At 43.7% G+C, this 16,844-nt stretch overlaps 1 protein-coding gene across 2 annotated transcripts in view; it reads left to right on the top strand.

Annotated features, from left to right (window-relative positions):
* The first annotated feature begins 4,142 nt into the window (after positions 1 to 4,142).
* MET (MET proto-oncogene, receptor tyrosine kinase) overlaps positions 4,143 to 16,844 on the top strand; it is a 124,994-nt gene continuing 112,292 nt past the window's right edge. The window contains exon 1 of one of the 2 annotated variants that reach the window (XM_051847986.2): positions 4,143 to 4,403. The gene's annotated coding sequence lies outside the window, so the exon portion shown is untranslated. 2 annotated transcript variants of the gene reach the window in all.

Below are 16,844 nucleotides of genomic sequence, written 5' to 3' on the forward strand. Positions count from 1 at the left end.
ACTTTATAGGCCCATGTATGTCTGTGGTGGGCCCTACTCACCCCAGCTGCTGGCACCTATTCTAAGAAGATGGCTTTTATTTCAAAGACAGTACCGTGAAAACAAGTTTACAGAGTACCTTCAAAGATCCAAATTTTAATTGCATGGAAGGGAGAGCAGAAAGGAAGTGACCTGTCTAGGGCAGCAGGTGGCTGTTTCTCTCTCTTGACCACAACTACCATTAGACCCATCTCAAAGTTAGTACCAGGAATCCTGTTTGTAGTTTAACACTGTGTGTTACTCACCAGTGTGTAGGAAGGATAGCTCATGCCTTTTGACCACTTACATGTTACTAGACATTATTCCATGCACTTTAATCATTTAATCCTCGCAATTACTATTTTTAATTAAAGACGTATAATTTATTTGAAAGGCAGAGTTACAGAGAGGCAGAGGCAGAGAGAAAAAGGAAGAGAGAGGGAGAGAGAGAGAGAGAGAGAGATCGATCTTCCCGTGGGGAGCAACTGGGAGCAACTCGGACTAGACTAAGTTACTGGAATTAAGACTTATTCTATGCAGCTGCTCTCCCACAATATGGCGCTGGGAGAGGAGGAAACAGCTTCTACACCGCTGCCTCCAGTTCAACCAATAAACAGCAGGACCTGCTCCTGATTGGAGGAGAGCAGTGTACTCGGCGTGTGGGTAGCAGAGTTGGGATTGGTGGAAGAGGACTATAAAGGAGGAGAGAGACAACATGCACCAGGAACATCTATCTGAAGGAACACCTGAGGGGACACCTGTGGGAACACCTGTGCAGCCCCCGAGAGAGCCGGCCGGCGGTATGCCGCTCCCCCGCGGAAGTGGGGAAAGTGGCAGGGGGAACCGCCCTTCCACGGAGGTGGAAGGGTCGGTAGCCAACCCGGGAAGAACCAGCAGCAAACCCGGGGAGGGCCGAGCAGACAAAAGAACAGCGCAGGGTCCTGTGTCGTTCCTCCACGAAGACGGGGAACGACATCTTCCATCTGCTGGTTCACTCCTCAAATGGCCACAATGGCTGGGGTGATGCCAGGCTGAAATCAGGAGCCAGGAGTTTCTTCTGGATCTCCCACTTAGGTGCAGGGGCCCAAGCACTTGGGCCATCTTCTGCTGCTTTTCTGGGCCCTTAGCAGGGAGTTGGCTGGGAAGCAGAAAAGCCCGGTCTCAAACCCACATCCATGGGGGATACAAGAGTCATAGGCAGCAGCTTAACTCATTATTCCATAACAGCAGCCTCAATGACTATTATCCCATTTTACAGATGAGATGCCACGTTTAAGCCACTGGCAGGTAGTGACATAGCTAGCAAGAGGCGGAGCTGAGATCAAAATCCACCAAAAAGGGAAAGGGTGGCATTAACTTCCTAGGCACTGCCTGTTAGGAACTAAACCCTTTCCCTGAAAGCCCCATCAGAGTTCAGTTCACACCTTCTTTCCAGAATTACATCACATGCCCATGCCTGGCTGCAAAGGAGTCTGGGAAAGCAAATATTTCTGTTTTCCAGCCCCAAGAGAGCAGGCAGAGAAGGGAAAATCTGGTTGGGAACAGGTGCTGGGTTAGCCAGCCAACAGTGACAGCCACAGTGGTTTGGTTTGGTTAGGAAAATACCAACAGAACTTCATCATACAAGTTAACCTTTCTCCACCCAAGGAAAGTTAACAGCAACAGGTTTGCTGCAAAACCAAAATAGAATTCTAGAGCCCTATTACAGTTTTTAATGTCTGTTTCCATCCATATCTTTAAAAAATGTGAAATTACCTCTAACCCTTTTTTGGATCAAATCTATTTAGACAGTGTGTAAACATTATTAGACATCCACAAACTCAGATACTTTAAAAAAATTTTATTATTTATTTGCTCTCATTCAATATTTGAAAGGCAGAATGACAGAGAAAGAGGAAAATCTTCTGTCTGCTAGTTAATGCCTGAAACAGCCACACATCGGTCAGGTCAAAGGCAAAACCCCATCTTGGTCTGCCAGCAGTGGCCCAAGTACTTGGGCCATCATCCACCACGTCCCAGGATGTACCAGCAGGAAGGTGGACCAAAAGTAGAGTAGACAGCACTAAAATCAGGCTCTCCAATGTGGGATGCTGCTGTCCCAAGGGTCAGCCTAACCCACTGCACCCCAACATTTGCCCAAACTCAGACTTTTAATTATGCTATTCTTAGCCTTTATAAAATATTAGCTTTTTACAATTAATAAATCAAAACAGCAATTTTCAATAGTGTGTAAACTGGATTGAAATGTTTCAGCCACAAGAAACTTAGAAAACTTCAGTTCTAAAAATATAGAATAGATTGTTTGCATTTATAATCTATTTGATTTTCCAGTTTGCATTGGCTTTTCTGGGTCTTTCTACAACTTTAATTGTAATTTTTTTCTTTTATATTTTTGTCACAGCACTCAAACTCAGAAAACCTGTTAAGGCAACTACATAATTCGATGTAAAAATCCAGTTAACATATTGCTATGGAAACCAGGAAATAGAAACAGCACTCTAATTATTCCTTTAGACAACTGTGGCTAAGTGTGTGAATGTGTGTGTGTGTGTATGTGTGTAAATCCACTTAGGCACCTTTTATTGAAAGCTGTTACTGGACTCCAAATCTCTAATTGATCTGTCCATAAATAGGCCCAGGACCCTACCACCAGCAAATCAGCATTTCAGTATGAACTGTAGCCATTATTAAATCATGCCATGTGGGCTGTGTTTAGTTGGGCGCGCCTGGCTGAGTAAGGCCTTGAGGACTGCTGTGGAAAACACCTGACCAGCACTTAAGAGCTGGGTTCCAGCTTCGCCTTTTACTAGCCAGCTGCGTGACCCTTCTAGGGACTCTTAGGGACTCAGTTTCTTCATCTGCCAAATGGTTTAGTGCTGAAACCTAATAATGTCACTGGGGCTTTCCTTTCCAATTACAGTGGAGAATCATGAGGTGACCACCTTTAAGGACTGAACTTGCTCTGTGTTGTTTCTGGTGAAATGCCTGGCCCATAGTAAGCTCTCGGAAAACAACTATTCCTACCATATTTTTCCATTTTTCATTCTGTAGTAAATAGTATCTGCAGATTGACTGCTATCTTGTCCCATGACTGTCAAGTATTAACAGATCCATGTCTGATAATATATTGCCGTTTATTGAATAGGCCCTTCTCGGAGCTGTAAAGAACTCGACGCGGTTCCTTAGACCCTATTACCTTTATGCTCTTACTTACGAAAAGGTCCGTATCAATTTTTATATGCGAAATACTTTAAAAATACTAATTAGTGAGCCCTCATAATTCCTAATAAATTACCCCCTCAACAATTCACCAGGGTCTCAACATTTTTTTTTAAATAAGATTTCAACAAACAAGAATTAAAACTTTTCTTCTGTTTTTGCTTGGTTAATTATCCTGCTTCCGGTTATAAAAAAAAATTTAAACAACCTGAAGTCTCCTCAGGGTTACACTCCTCTGTTCTTCCTTGCGGAAACTCGGGTTATTCTAGGAGAGGATAATCGTTGCGTAACGAAATCATTGGGACAATTCGTCCGTCCACTCCTACCACCGTCTCTGACAATGAGCGCCTTGTTTCTGCGGTGCTTCGCGCTCGCTCGCCGCGGGCGTGGGGGAGGCTGAGCGCCGAGCCGCGTGCGCTGCCCGCGGCCCGCGCGGGGTACGCCGAGTGTGCGCGCCCGGCGGCCCGCGGCCCGCGAGCGCCAGGAGGGGGAGACTCGGTCCCGCTCCTCTGCGGCTGTGCAAAGTTCGGAGCGCCACAGCCAGGGCAGGAGAGACAGCGCGCAGCCGGGGCGACGAAACTTCGCCACCTAGAAAGTTTCACCTTGTCGAGGGCGGGGGCGGGGCGGAGGAAACGCGACCCCCGCGGGGCCAGGCGCGGCGCGCGGGCGGCAGGAAGGGCGAGGGCCAATTTCCCTCTCTGGGTGGTGCCACTCCCCACCTCAGCGGTCCTCTGCCGGCGGGCAGCGGGCGACGCGGACGGACAGACACGTGCTGAGGCGGGCGCGCGGGCCAGCGCCTGGGTCCGGCCGCCTCCCGCTGCCCCCCGCCTGGACGCGCCCGGGGCGCGCGCGCCGGTACCCGGCTGAGTCACGGCCGGGGCAGCGCGCGGGTGGGAAGGGGCGGAGGGAGCGCACTCCGCGGGCAGGCGGGCAGGCGGGCGGGGCGCTCGGCTGGGCTGGGCTCGGCCCGGCCGCAGGTGACCCGGAGGCCCTCGCCGCCCGCAGCGCCTCGGAGCGCTTTGTGACCAGATGCGGAGCCGGGCGGAGGGCGCGAGCCAGATGCGGGGCGACAGCTGACTCGCTGCAGGCAGGAGGGGAGGCGCGGAGCGCGCGGGTCGCTCCCCGCGCCGCCGACTTCTCCTCGGCTGGTTCCTGGGCACCGCAAGGTAAAACTATAACCCGCACCCCACCCTTGGCCCCAGCGCTTCTGCTTTCTTTGTTCCCCTAACACTGGTGTTCCGGTGGGCAAGACCACGGGGGTGGGCGAGAGTTGCGGGGCTTCAGAAACTGAAGGGAGTGGCCCGCGGGGCGGTGGAACGGACTGGGGCTTGGCGTCTGGTGGGGTTGTTGTTGACCGCCACCTGTGTGACTCAGGGGCTACGGGGCGCCCGGGCAGTGGGTGCTGCCCGACTGGGAGGGCCCCGCAAGTTTAAGGCTGGGGTCTGATTCAGCCCTTTCAAAAGGGAGCCGGTCACCGTGTCCCCGGGTGATGCAGCTTGCGAGGCTTGAACCAAGCCATTTCCTTATTCCCAAGCCTGCTTTTCTCTGTATTGTTGGGGTGGGGGGTGGGGGGCCCTTCCCCCGGGCAGGTGTTGGTGGGACTTCTGAATTCCTCATTGCTGACAGACACAGGGCTTGTGATCCATCATTTTCGGCGTACCTTGTCTTTTTTTTTTTTTTTTTTTTTTTTTTTTTTTTTTTTTTTGCTAGGGCTCTGGCGGAGGACATCTGTCTTAATAGGTGAAATAGATTATAACTAACCAGAGGTCAGCAGTCTGGCTAGTGCTGGTGCTGACCCAATCATTAAAGCACCGGGGAAAGTACTTTCCGGACTATCGCCTGGGCAGAATTTACTCCCAAGAATGGTCTCACCTTTTGTGTTTTAAAAGAGGCATCTGCTAATTTGGCACTTGAAGAGGGTTCCAGTGGCTCCCGCATGAATAGCTAGCTGCCCCGTGTATTTTACCTTATCACAGTTTTATGTTCAAAGGAGCCCTCAAGCAGAATGAAATATTGTCAACTCTCTTAGGCAAAATAATCAAGATACTTTAATTGCCAGGTTAAGATGCTCGATGAATGTGAGAGGATTGTAAAATCTGACGGGGAGAGAGTATGAACCGTCTGGACCCTCTCCTGAATTTTAAGATTGTTCACATTTTGTAGCACTGGGTGGAGGTTTCTTCTGTCACTTCCATCAGCCAGACACATGCACATTGCCATGCAAATGGATTCAGAAAAACATTATTTGCCTTTACAGCTAGACTATTATAGCTGACTAATGAATTTTTTCTGCATTAGGATGATCTGAAAATGAGGTACATCATGTTTTTCTGTGCTGCTGGGACATAAATGGTGCTTTTATGTAAGCAGTGTTAAGTGGTGTTTGGGTTATTTACAGGTATATGGCTTTCCTTTTTAGCTGGGCTTTGTTTTGAACATATTAACTTCCATAGTGGAACAGAAGTAAGGTACTGGTCCAACCATTGCAAGTCTGTGCTGGATTCAGAATTCATTCTTTTTGACCTGCCCAAATAACACGGGTGAAATTTATATCATTCATAAGAAATTTCTGTAGTACTGAAAATATGTCTGATTGCCTGTAAAATATACTGGTGTTTAGAAAATTCTGTTCAGTTTTCAAACTGAACAGTGCATAAGCCTGCATTACTTAAATATATTTTGCTTTTAACATGATGGAACTTATGGCATAAAGAGGGTGTTCTGCCAATGACTGCTTTTTCAAAGATTGCTTTGTCCCTGATACGTCTTGGGGGTGGGGGTGGGTTCTACGTGCTTTCAGAGTTAGTGGATAAGGTTTATCTGATGAAAATGTGCCAGGTTAACCATAGCCAGTCGATAGGAAAGCTCATAACTGGTGTTTTCACTACTTTTAACCTTCACAATAAGATAAATGACACTTTTCTACACAGAAGACCCCTCATTTATAAATTCCTTTTAAGCCTATGTGAACATGTGCCCAACATTAATCTTGAAAATTTTTTAGAAATTTGTTTTAATGAAGTCTAGACTAAGAAATACACTTCAAAAATCAATGCCCTTAGCTTGCTAAAAAGAATAGTTCAAAATAGCATTAGTCTTATTGCAGACCTATATAGTAGCCTCAAATAAGTTTTTTTTTTTTTTTTTTTTTCAAATGTGGCCATCTAGGGGAAAAAAAAGAGTAACTCAAAAGGGCCACGCACTTCTCAGGACATACACTTTGTCTAAGTGGTTGCACCCAGGCTTAGAGGTTACTCCTGAAGAGGCACAGCTCCTTACATGCGGCTCCTCCCTTCCGTACCCCTTGCTCCTTAGCCCTTCTTTGGCTGGGTCAGAGCTGCTTCCAAGCCTTCTGTGCCCTCATTTTTCCAAATCAGTTTCCTAGTTTCTTCATTGGAATGAGGCTCACTGAATCTGCCCAGAGCTGTGTACTCTTTTTCCCTTCCCTAAGATTTTCCTTGGTGAGCTGTATTTGTTCATGGGATACCCACTTTCCCAGTCACACTCCCTCAAGGGGAGAAAACACATGCCGAAGCTCCTGGGCTAGGAAGGCAATCTCCTTTTCCTGGCAGGCGTATGTTGAAACAGGTGTGCTTGACACACAGCCCTCAGGGCAGAGTTTCTTCCTGGGCTTTGCTCAGTGCAAAATCAAGTCACCTGTGAGGACTCAGTGGTAGGCACACTGACTCGTGTCAGCTTAGGGTTATTTTGATTTTGTGTTCCCGGTGGTCCCTAACTTACCAAGCTTGACCCATGTGGGCTTCACCTAAAATAACTAAGAATTCAGCATTGAGCATCATGGGTGCCAGGTGGTAACAAAACTTTTACTTTAAAAAAGAAGAAATGAACTTTATCCTTGAAGAGTTTAAAGTCTTGATATGCAGACAAGTGTCACACATACAAAATGGAACCAAATTCATAATTATTCAGAGGATATCCCGCAAGAAAGACAACTTGAGAAATCTCCCCTTTTGCTATTAAATAATGGAATTTTTATTTTAAATCAAAAGAGTACAACTTAAAGACCTTAATATTTTGAGATTGCTTCTGTGTATGCCATCTCTCTGATGCTACTACAGATTTACAAGCTGGACAAGGCTGGTAGAACTATCTTTGAAATCCCATGTTACAGACTGGGAAACTGTGAGCTTGAACCTGGCTCCAGCCTTCTCTCCAGCACCATGCACCTCTCCCCAGTGCCTGTGAAGCTTAAAGACTACAAAGAGGCATTTTCCACTGAGGGAGAGGTAGGGATCTTAAATTAGTGATAAAAAATGAATGTAACATTTCTAGTCCCAGGCGTTTTTCTCACCTTCTCTCTCCAGTTCTCTCTTTATCTTCTTGTAGTAAGGCATTCCAAGAAAAGGCTTCATTCATATGTGTGGGGCATTCTGCTCCTGTTATCAGATCAAGAGCTGTGAGTAATTTTGTAATCTGGCCTTCTATCACAAAGCCCATTCTCAGATATCTCTTCAGCTGTGTTAAACAGTGTAATATAGCCCCCTTGGGTTTTGTTTCAATAAAAACATCCAGTAAAATCTGAATACTCTGTTTTTCAAGGGACAAAATGAAGAAAGTGTTTTTATAAGCTGTAAAATGTAATTGAGAGAAAAATCACACATGTGGCATGTGTAGCAGGAGGTGTGAGCACAGTGAAATAAAAAACAGTTGACTTTGTAATCACACACCCAGGTATGTGTTACTTCTTTCTTGATTGTGTAAATTTGTGCAAGTATCCTTATGCAGGTTACTCCTGTTGATTTTAATTTCTGTTATAAATTATGTAACTGGGAGGAATTCATTCTTGTATTCTATAGCACAAGGGTAGCTGTAGTGTGCAGCAATTTATAATATATTTCAGATTAGCTGCAGAAAAATCCAGAGGTTCCCAGCACATAAAAATAATAAATGTTTGAGGAGATGGAATGATAATCATCCTGATTTAACCGCTACACATTGTATACATGTATCAAATCATTATACTACACACCAGAAACATATATGTATATAAAATATGTCAAATAAACAAAATTGTGTAGCTTTGGGCTCTAAGAAGTTGTGTAAGACCCATGAGCCAAATAATTTATATAATGAGTGAAAGAAATTGAAAATGTATGTCTCTGAATACAATAAGAGATAGCAATTGCAAAATTGGTTAGAGAATCACAGGTTTTTGTGAAAGGCAGATTCCTGTACTCCAAGAATGTGATTGAGGATTTAGTCATTCATTCAGGATAGTTTGTTCAACGCCTACCAGGCATAGATCTCAACTCTGACGTGGCAGTAGACAGTGAAACAGACCAATATCTCTGACTTTATGATGGCTTGGTTCTATTGCGGCAGACAAACTATAAAGAAATATGTAAATAAAATGTATTGTACATATATTGGGTAACACTAAGAGTTGCAAGGAAGAATAAAGCTGTGAAGGTGAGTAAAGACTATTAAGAATACAAGAAGCTGGTTAGAGAGGGAGAAGTGTTTGAAAAAATCAGTAGTGAGGTCAAGGAAGGTCTCACTTCAAAGTTGACTGTTGCGCCAAGACCTGAAAGACATGAGGGAATGAGCAGTGTGGCTCCCAGGAGCACTCTTTGGGAGTACCATTGCCATTCTGTTTTCTTTCTGGAATTGTACAGTGTGCAGTTTGCACAGCTATCCACAGAATCCCTGGTTTTTAGGGAAGTTCCTGCCATAGCTAGCTACAGTTCAAAGTTAAACACAGAAGGGTAGTCCACACCCCTTGTTTTAAGGGGCATGGACGAGGATCTGTAGTATTTTCCTACGTTGCTTGGTCCCATCTTCACCTCCATCCTCTGTGAAAGATATTGCTCCACTGGTACAACTTTTCTTGTTTTCCATACTGTGAACCTGGCCCCATTTGATTTGCTGAGGGGAATACCCTTGGCCTTTGTCATTGATCCCTCTGTAGAGTGGAGAGACTACAAAGGAGAGGACCTCTGATGGTGTGCAGCCTTCCTCTGCTGTACACTTTTTTCTTTCCTTCTCTTTTCTTTTTCCTCTCCACTGTTAAGCTACTGTACTGGGTTTTCTTCCTTCCCTCGTATGTCCTATAAATATCCTATAGAAGGATTTGCAAATAGGTAATTTAAATGAAACTAACCATTTCTCTAAGGACTTGACCAACTGCTTGGAAAATGCCCGACCCAAGAGAAGAATCTGGCATCATCAGTGTTGCCATAGGATCCAGTGCATGGCATGGACCCATGTGGTGGCTATCAGTCAGTCTCAAGAGAAGCTAGAAATCTGTCCGTTTTAAAAGGTTGACTCAATGTCTTCAAAACACTATACAGAGAAAGAAAGTCTCTGAGCCAGATTTGGCTCCTGGTGGTCCCAGTTGCATTCCCACCCTGGCTGTGTTAGCAGCATGAATGGCCCTGGAGCCTCAGGACCACCTGCCTCTACAAAATATTCTATTTTCTAGAATTCTCCATTTCCCTCTGGAAAAGCAAGTGATTTAAGAAAGAAAATGGATATCATGCTCTTCATTGCCTTTCGGCACATTTCTTTTTTCTCTAGACTCATCAACTCACCTATTTTGGATAGAGCTATTTATATTTCTACACTAAAGGATAATCTAGCTATTTCATTCTTAAGCTGAAGTAATCATTTTCTAAAACCTGAATGCCTCATAAATTTCATTTCCAAGTTCTGTCATTCAGGATATACTGTCCCTGTGGAATTCTGGCTCTTCCTTCTTTTGGATCTGCCTGAAATTCATATCTGCCTGAACTCCACCTGTTAATTCCCCTGCCGTGGAAATCCAAAAGTTTCACTGCCTTATTGGTTTCAAGGACCTTTCAAAAGCAATCAGGGCCGGTGCCGCAGCTCACTAGGCTAATCCTCCACCTAGCGGCGCCGGCATACTGGGTTCTAGTCCCGGTCGGGGTGCCGGATTCTGTCCCAGTTGCCCCTCTTCCAGGCCAGCTCTATGCTGTGGCCCGGGAGTGCAGTGGAGGATGGCCCAAGTGCTTGGGCCCTGCACCCGCATGGGAAACCAGGAGAAACACCTGGTTCCTGGCTTCAGACCAGCGCAGTGCACCGGCCAAAGCACCATTTTCAACAGAAAAAGACCTATCTCTCTCTGTCTCTCTCACTGTCCACTCTGCCTGTCAAAAAAAAAACAGATCACTGTTGCAATCTATTTTTCCAAAGGAATAAAAGCTCTTACATTGGTTGTGCACTAACTTGTTTCCTTTAGTCCTAAAAACTCAGTGAAATGCCCAGGCCAGCAAGCTTCCAGAAGGCCATTGTGTTAAAAAGGAAGATTATGTGTACTGTATTTCTTCCTACAATTTTAAATGCAAATACAGTGATATATGAAATCATGTGCATATTCAGATCAGTGGCATTTTCCTGTTTTGAAATGGTCTTATATTCTCTGATTGTTGGAAATCTGAGGGAGCACCTAGAATTTCAGATCCAATTTTGATGTATGTTAAAAAATTTTTTAAAAATAAGTAACTTGCAGAATTAGAAATTACTCCAACTGTTTAGTAAAACCATGGAAGACTTCTCACTTTTAATACCTTCTTAACAACATTGAAACAACATTTAAAGCTGGAAACCTTTGAAATAACATCATCCTCTCAAGTCAGAGAAAGAGAGAGGTGTAGTAATTTGTTTGGCAAAGGTAGGTTTCTTCCTTTGGGGCCTGATCATGGGAGAAGGGAAAGCCCAACCAAATTGCAGGGCCATAAGACAACTCTAACTAGCTTTAAAATAAGTTTTGGCTATGCTTGGGAACAGAATGCGATCAAACCAGCACATTCACTCTTAAATTTTAAACCTAAGAGTCTTTTAAGGGAAATTTAATCCATGTGTTTTGATTCAATGACTTTTTTTTTTTTTTTTTGACAGGCAGAGTGGACAGTGAGAGAGAGAGAGAAAGGTCTTCCTTTTGCCGTTGGTTCACTCTCCAATGGCCGCCGCAGCCGGCGCACTGCGGCCGGCGCACCGCGCTGATTCGATGGCAGGAGCCAAGTACTTATCCTGGTCTCCCATGGGGTGCAGGGTCCAACGACTTGGGCCATCCTCCACTGCACCCCCTGGCCACAGCAGAGAGCTGGCCTGGAAGAGGGGCAACCGGGACAGATTCCGTCGCCCCGACTGGGACTAGAACCGGTGTGCCGGTGCCGCAAGGCGGAGGATTAGCCTAGTGAGCTGCAGCGCCGGCCGATTCAATGACTTTTAAGCCATTACACGTAAACTGTATGTCACTCTAAGTTCTTTGATCTTTAAGAAATCTTTGACACTATGTAAGGCCCTTTTTGTTCCAGGAAAAAAGGAAGTTGGTTTTTGCTAAGGATCAGTAAACAGCATCTTCAGAAATCCCAGTTAGTCTAAAATCCTGGAACTGTGATGAGATGGATGCTCGAATACATAATAACACATTTCCTGATGTAATGTGGAAAATATAAGTTCATTTAAAGACCTTGTTTACCAGTGGTACTCACTTGTAATCCTTTCTAACACCATGGAAATGATTTTGACATAACTCCTTTTTGTATTGTAACATAAATTCCAAATGTCTATCATTTTGTCTTAGCACACAGTAGGTACTCAGTATTTTATTGAATGTTAAATGAATGACTTTTTCTTCTGCTCAGAACCTTCTAGCTAATGTCAGTCTTTCTTTTCAATATCAATATCCATCTGTCATGTCTTGGAATGAGATCTATTCTGAGCTAGTGACCTGGTTCGACAAATTTTAAAAATAAGCCATCTAACTAAATATATGACATTTATTGAAATTCATTTTGTATGTGAAGCAACTGCCTTGCACAGAGTGCTGAAAATAGGAAGGAATTTCTAGGCTAATTTGATTAAATATTCAGTTGTTACCATATGCTTTCTGAAAATTGATTTTCCCCTCTTTTACTATTCCTGTCATCCTTCTTCCCACCTTGACATGCTTACTGATTGAAAGCTAAGCACAGAAAAGGGCAGGTGGCTTATATCTATAAGCAAGAAAAGCAAGTTCATACAGGCTCAGAAAATGCAATGTTGTAATCATACATTGTCTTAATATAGGAGAGAGAGGGGTTTACCCGACAATAATAGTGGTGTTGGATTTTGCTCCGAATTACATGGATGACACATCTTTGAACTCTATTGTGTGGAGAAAAGCCCCTTCTTACTGTAGTTAGATTTCCTGTTTGTGAGCGTGCATTTTCTGGTAACTAGACTTCCCATATGGACTCAACACAAATATGTAGCTTTAAACGCAATTGAAATGCACAGGATTAGAGTCCTGGCTGCTTTGGAAATAGTACCTCCTTGGCGCTAAAAGGAAGTAGCACTTAGAAGAAGGTGTAATATGGAAACATAGGTGTTGAGAGCTTTCTTTGATAACATATTGTAGATTTTTCATTGACCATCACATTTTAGCCTCAGAAAAACATCCCTGATTTAAAACAAAACAAAAAAAAAAGTGGTATTTTAATGTGACATGTAAGGTGGTAACAGAATTTGGCTATTTCTTATATCTTGTGGAAGTGGGGGAGGAAAAAGAAAAATTGTGTCATTATGGTCTTGAAATACAGATTCTCCTAGGTTAACATGAAGGTTTACTGAATATATACATCATCATTAAAGTTTGTTTTGACATTTAATTCTAGGTAACACCATATTTATATGGTTTAAACATACCTGTTTTTCCCCAGTGGTTGATCAGTTGGTCAGTAATCTTAGATCAATGTTTTTGCACACATTCGTTTCCATTAAAAGATTTCCCAACCTAATAAATGAACTTGTGTTTGTACATTTGGAAAAATGTAGTTCAATTTAAGAAATTTTTTTGTAACAGCTCTCAAGCCACAGATGTAGGAAATACTGGTAGATAGAGCAGAGAAAACCAAGAGGTATACTGCTGGGGCATTGGATCAATGCAGTAAGCAGAGGAAAGGTGGTGGATCCATCACATGGTCATGGTCATGGGTGTGCTTTAAGTCATGAAGAGCATGTCCCAACAGAAGTCAGGTTGCCTTCTTTCTAAGTGAAAAAGAAACAGGTCACACTGGGGAATGCAGGGATACTCATAGGAGAATGGTAGGCTACGTGGTAAACAAATCTAGACTTGCATTGTGTGTGTATTGTATGTTTTGATTCTGGGAGAAGATGCTATCTCTCCATTACTAAATCGAACCCCTTAATCCGCCCTACACTAGGTTGCCAGTGAGAATGGCAGGAATACATATGAGAAGCGGAGCTTTTATTCTGAGTGTTGGTGGCATGTCAGCTACTTTTAAACACTAAATAAAATTCCATCTTCTTAGAGAAAATCACAATGTTAAAGAAAAACCAGACAAATTTATAAACATTTTATCCCATCTCCAGGAGTAAAATATCCCATTATAATGCATAAATTATTGTTGGGCCCAAAAGTTGTGGTCCAAAAAACCATATCCATCATCATTCTGTATTAGGATATTATCTGCTGTGGACTCCTGTTGAATACCCCTGCATATGCTATCTGAGACCATTCCTTTGAGACTTGACTATACAAAGTTCATGCTAAAGTGTATGTAGGAATTACATTTCATTTTCTAAACACAAACTCGGGTAGTGGTTTAAAGATCTGAGGTAAGCCCATATCAGGAACAGCCTTCTTCTTCCTCTTTTTGCTTCTCTGAGTCTTAGGTGAGCAGCTGTCACTTGTCAGTCTCACTTGCAGGCAGAATGCCACTTGCTCCAGCCATTGGCTGCACCATCCAGAGTGAGCCTGTGGTCTGACCACTATCTGGTATAGACAGAGACACAAACAAATAGAATCATTTGGGACTTAAATGAACCCTTGAGCCCAAAATATGACCTTAGCTATTGTGGTTTTTTTTTTTTAATGTTTAAAATGGTAGAAATCAGGAAGCAAACAAAGCAAAGACTTTTGACAGGGAAAAATGCTTCCTCCCAACAGAAATGAATATGCATTTTAGAGTTTTTAAAAATTCCCTTTCTGTCTTGTCAAAATTAAAAGACTTCTAAATTTTATTTCAGCCTCACTAACACATTCTTGGATTGTTCATTGAAATCTGTACGTAAAGGCCTAGTGATTTTAAATATTCTGCTGGTCTTCAAAGAGTTTAACAACAACAAAGAAAATTGTTCTTTAAATCAGCAGAAAAGTACAGATAAAACCCCAGACAGTTTCATTAATGACAATGAAAGGTGACAGCCCTTGAATCCATAAGTTGATTAATTACTTTCTAAATGTTATTAAAGGTTTTAAATGAATAACTAGACTAATATTCAAGATCAAGACTCCCTCACAATTCCTAAATGGGTTTTAATTTTCGGAGCCAGGTGATCATTATAGCTGATTTATTTATTTAACATCTTTGGACTGTTGGCTTTATTGCAAAGAGCAGAGTATCTGTTTCAATATGTTTTCTTTGCCCTGAAGTTATTCCTTGCAGATTTCACTAATACTAGTTTTGAAACAAAAATAATCAAATGCTGGCATTTCCTCTTAATAAAGACCCACCGATCTGATGAATTATCTAAACATTACAAGGAATTTACTACAGAGGTCATAATTACATAATCATTTACTTCCCAGACTTGCCTGCTGAATGTGTAGACATTCAATGACAACAGCCATTGTACATTAGGATAAATATTACTTCCAAGTGAACTTTTGTTCTTATTTTGGTCATTTCCTATTTTGACCAGTCCGTAGCACCTGCTTCTCTCAAAGTCCATTGGGAGACCCAGATAAGTAATTGACAACAGCACATGATTAAGACTAGAAAAGGGGAGGACAGGTTTAATGTATAAGCACATGAGAGAGTTCCTAATCTTACCAGAGGGTGAAAGAAGCATCAGAGAAAGCTTCCCAGAAGAAATGTTACCTGAGATGAGACTTGAGGAGAGTAAGCATTATCCAAGGAAAGTGAGGGCAAGAGTGTTCCATAAAGAGGGGTTATATATGCTGAATCTCTGTTCTGGAGATCACATGGCTTGCTTCAAGAACTCAAAGAGAGCACGATGGCTACAGCCCCGATTTCTAGTGGAACAGTGGAGAAAGGCACCACTGGGGAGCTGGGCAGGAGCTGACTCATGCACAACTTTTAAGCTCTGCTAAGGAGTTGACCTCTTACTTTGTCAAAGAAGCAACATGATCAGATTGTCAGTTCAGAAAATTATCTCTGGTATACTTGGGAAGAGATTATTAGCAATAACAGATTATTAATAACAACAAAAATCATTCTTTAAATCACCAGAAAAGTACAGATAAAACCCCAGTTCCATTAATGATAATGCAAGGTGACAGCTCTTGAATCTAAGTCAGCTAAGAAATTGTTGTAGTAATCAAAGCAAGAAGTGACACCACCCTCATACTCTGGGAATGGGAGCAGATGGACATTTAAAACCCCTGTAGCTGGGAGTCAGGGATAACGTCTGGAAATGTGGGAATGTTAGCACAGTGTGGGAGAGCAGACTTCCTGGGAGTAGATGGAGGTGCCAGAGGAGACCCAACTTCATCTCTGCCTCATTCTTCCCCTCCTCCCCAGACCATGAGCTTTGGTGACCCCAGTGCTCAGTCCTCATCTTCTGAATCTCTGTACTCCTTTCCTTGGTGGTCTCTTCAAATCTGATGGCTTTCATGCCATCTATATGCTGAAAACCTCTTCATGTAAGTCGCTAGCCCAGACTTTTCTCCTTAACTCCAGGACTTGAACATCTAACTACATACCCAACGTCCCCATTTAGATTCCCCCAAAATATCTCAAACATGTACAAAACTAAGTGCCTGCCTTTCTCCTTTCCCCATCAAACTCATGGTGTTCTCAAGCCCACTGATTGGTCTACCCATCAGTTTATCCATCTTAGTAACTAGCAGAGTCATTCTCCAAGTTACAAAGGCCAAATTCCTTGGACTGTTCTTGATTCCTTCTTCTTCTCTCTCACATCTCATACCCAAATCCATCAGCCAGTCCTGCTAACTCTGTCTTCAAAATGTAACCAGAATTCAGCCACTTATCCTACCCTCTCCTCCCTTGCCTGGGGCACCCCCTTTTCCGCCTGGACTGCCCAGCAGCCTCCCCAAGGGCCTTACTGCCCCACATGTGCTCCATACTGTGGGAAGCAACTCGGACTAGACTAAGTTACTGGAATTAAGACTTATTCTATGCATCTGCTCTCCCACGATATGGCGCTGGGGAGGAGTAAACAGCTTCTACACAGCTGCCTCCAGTTCAACCAATAAACTGTAGGACCTGCTCCTGATTGGAGGAGAGCAGCGTACTCGGCGTGTGGGTAGCAGAGTTGGGATTGGTGGAAGAGGACTATAAAGGAGGAGAGAGACAACATGCACCAGGAACATCTGAGGGAACATCTATCTGAAGGAACACCTGTGCAGCCCCCGAGAGAGCCGGCCGGCGGTGTGCCGCTCCCCCGCGGAAGTGGGGAATGTGGCAGGGGGAACCGCCCTTCCACGGAGGTGGAAGGGTCGGTAGCCAACCCGGGAAGAACCAGCAGCAAACCCGGGGAGGGCCGAGCAGACAAAAGAACAGCGCAGGGTCCTGTGTCGTTCCTCCACGAAGAGGGGGAGTGACACATACTACCCCTGCCACCAGCACTCATCTCCC

This window comes from Oryctolagus cuniculus, chromosome 3 (assembly GCF_964237555.1).
Source record: "Oryctolagus cuniculus chromosome 3, mOryCun1.1, whole genome shotgun sequence".
NCBI classification, from domain to species: Eukaryota; Metazoa; Chordata; class Mammalia; order Lagomorpha; family Leporidae; genus Oryctolagus; species Oryctolagus cuniculus.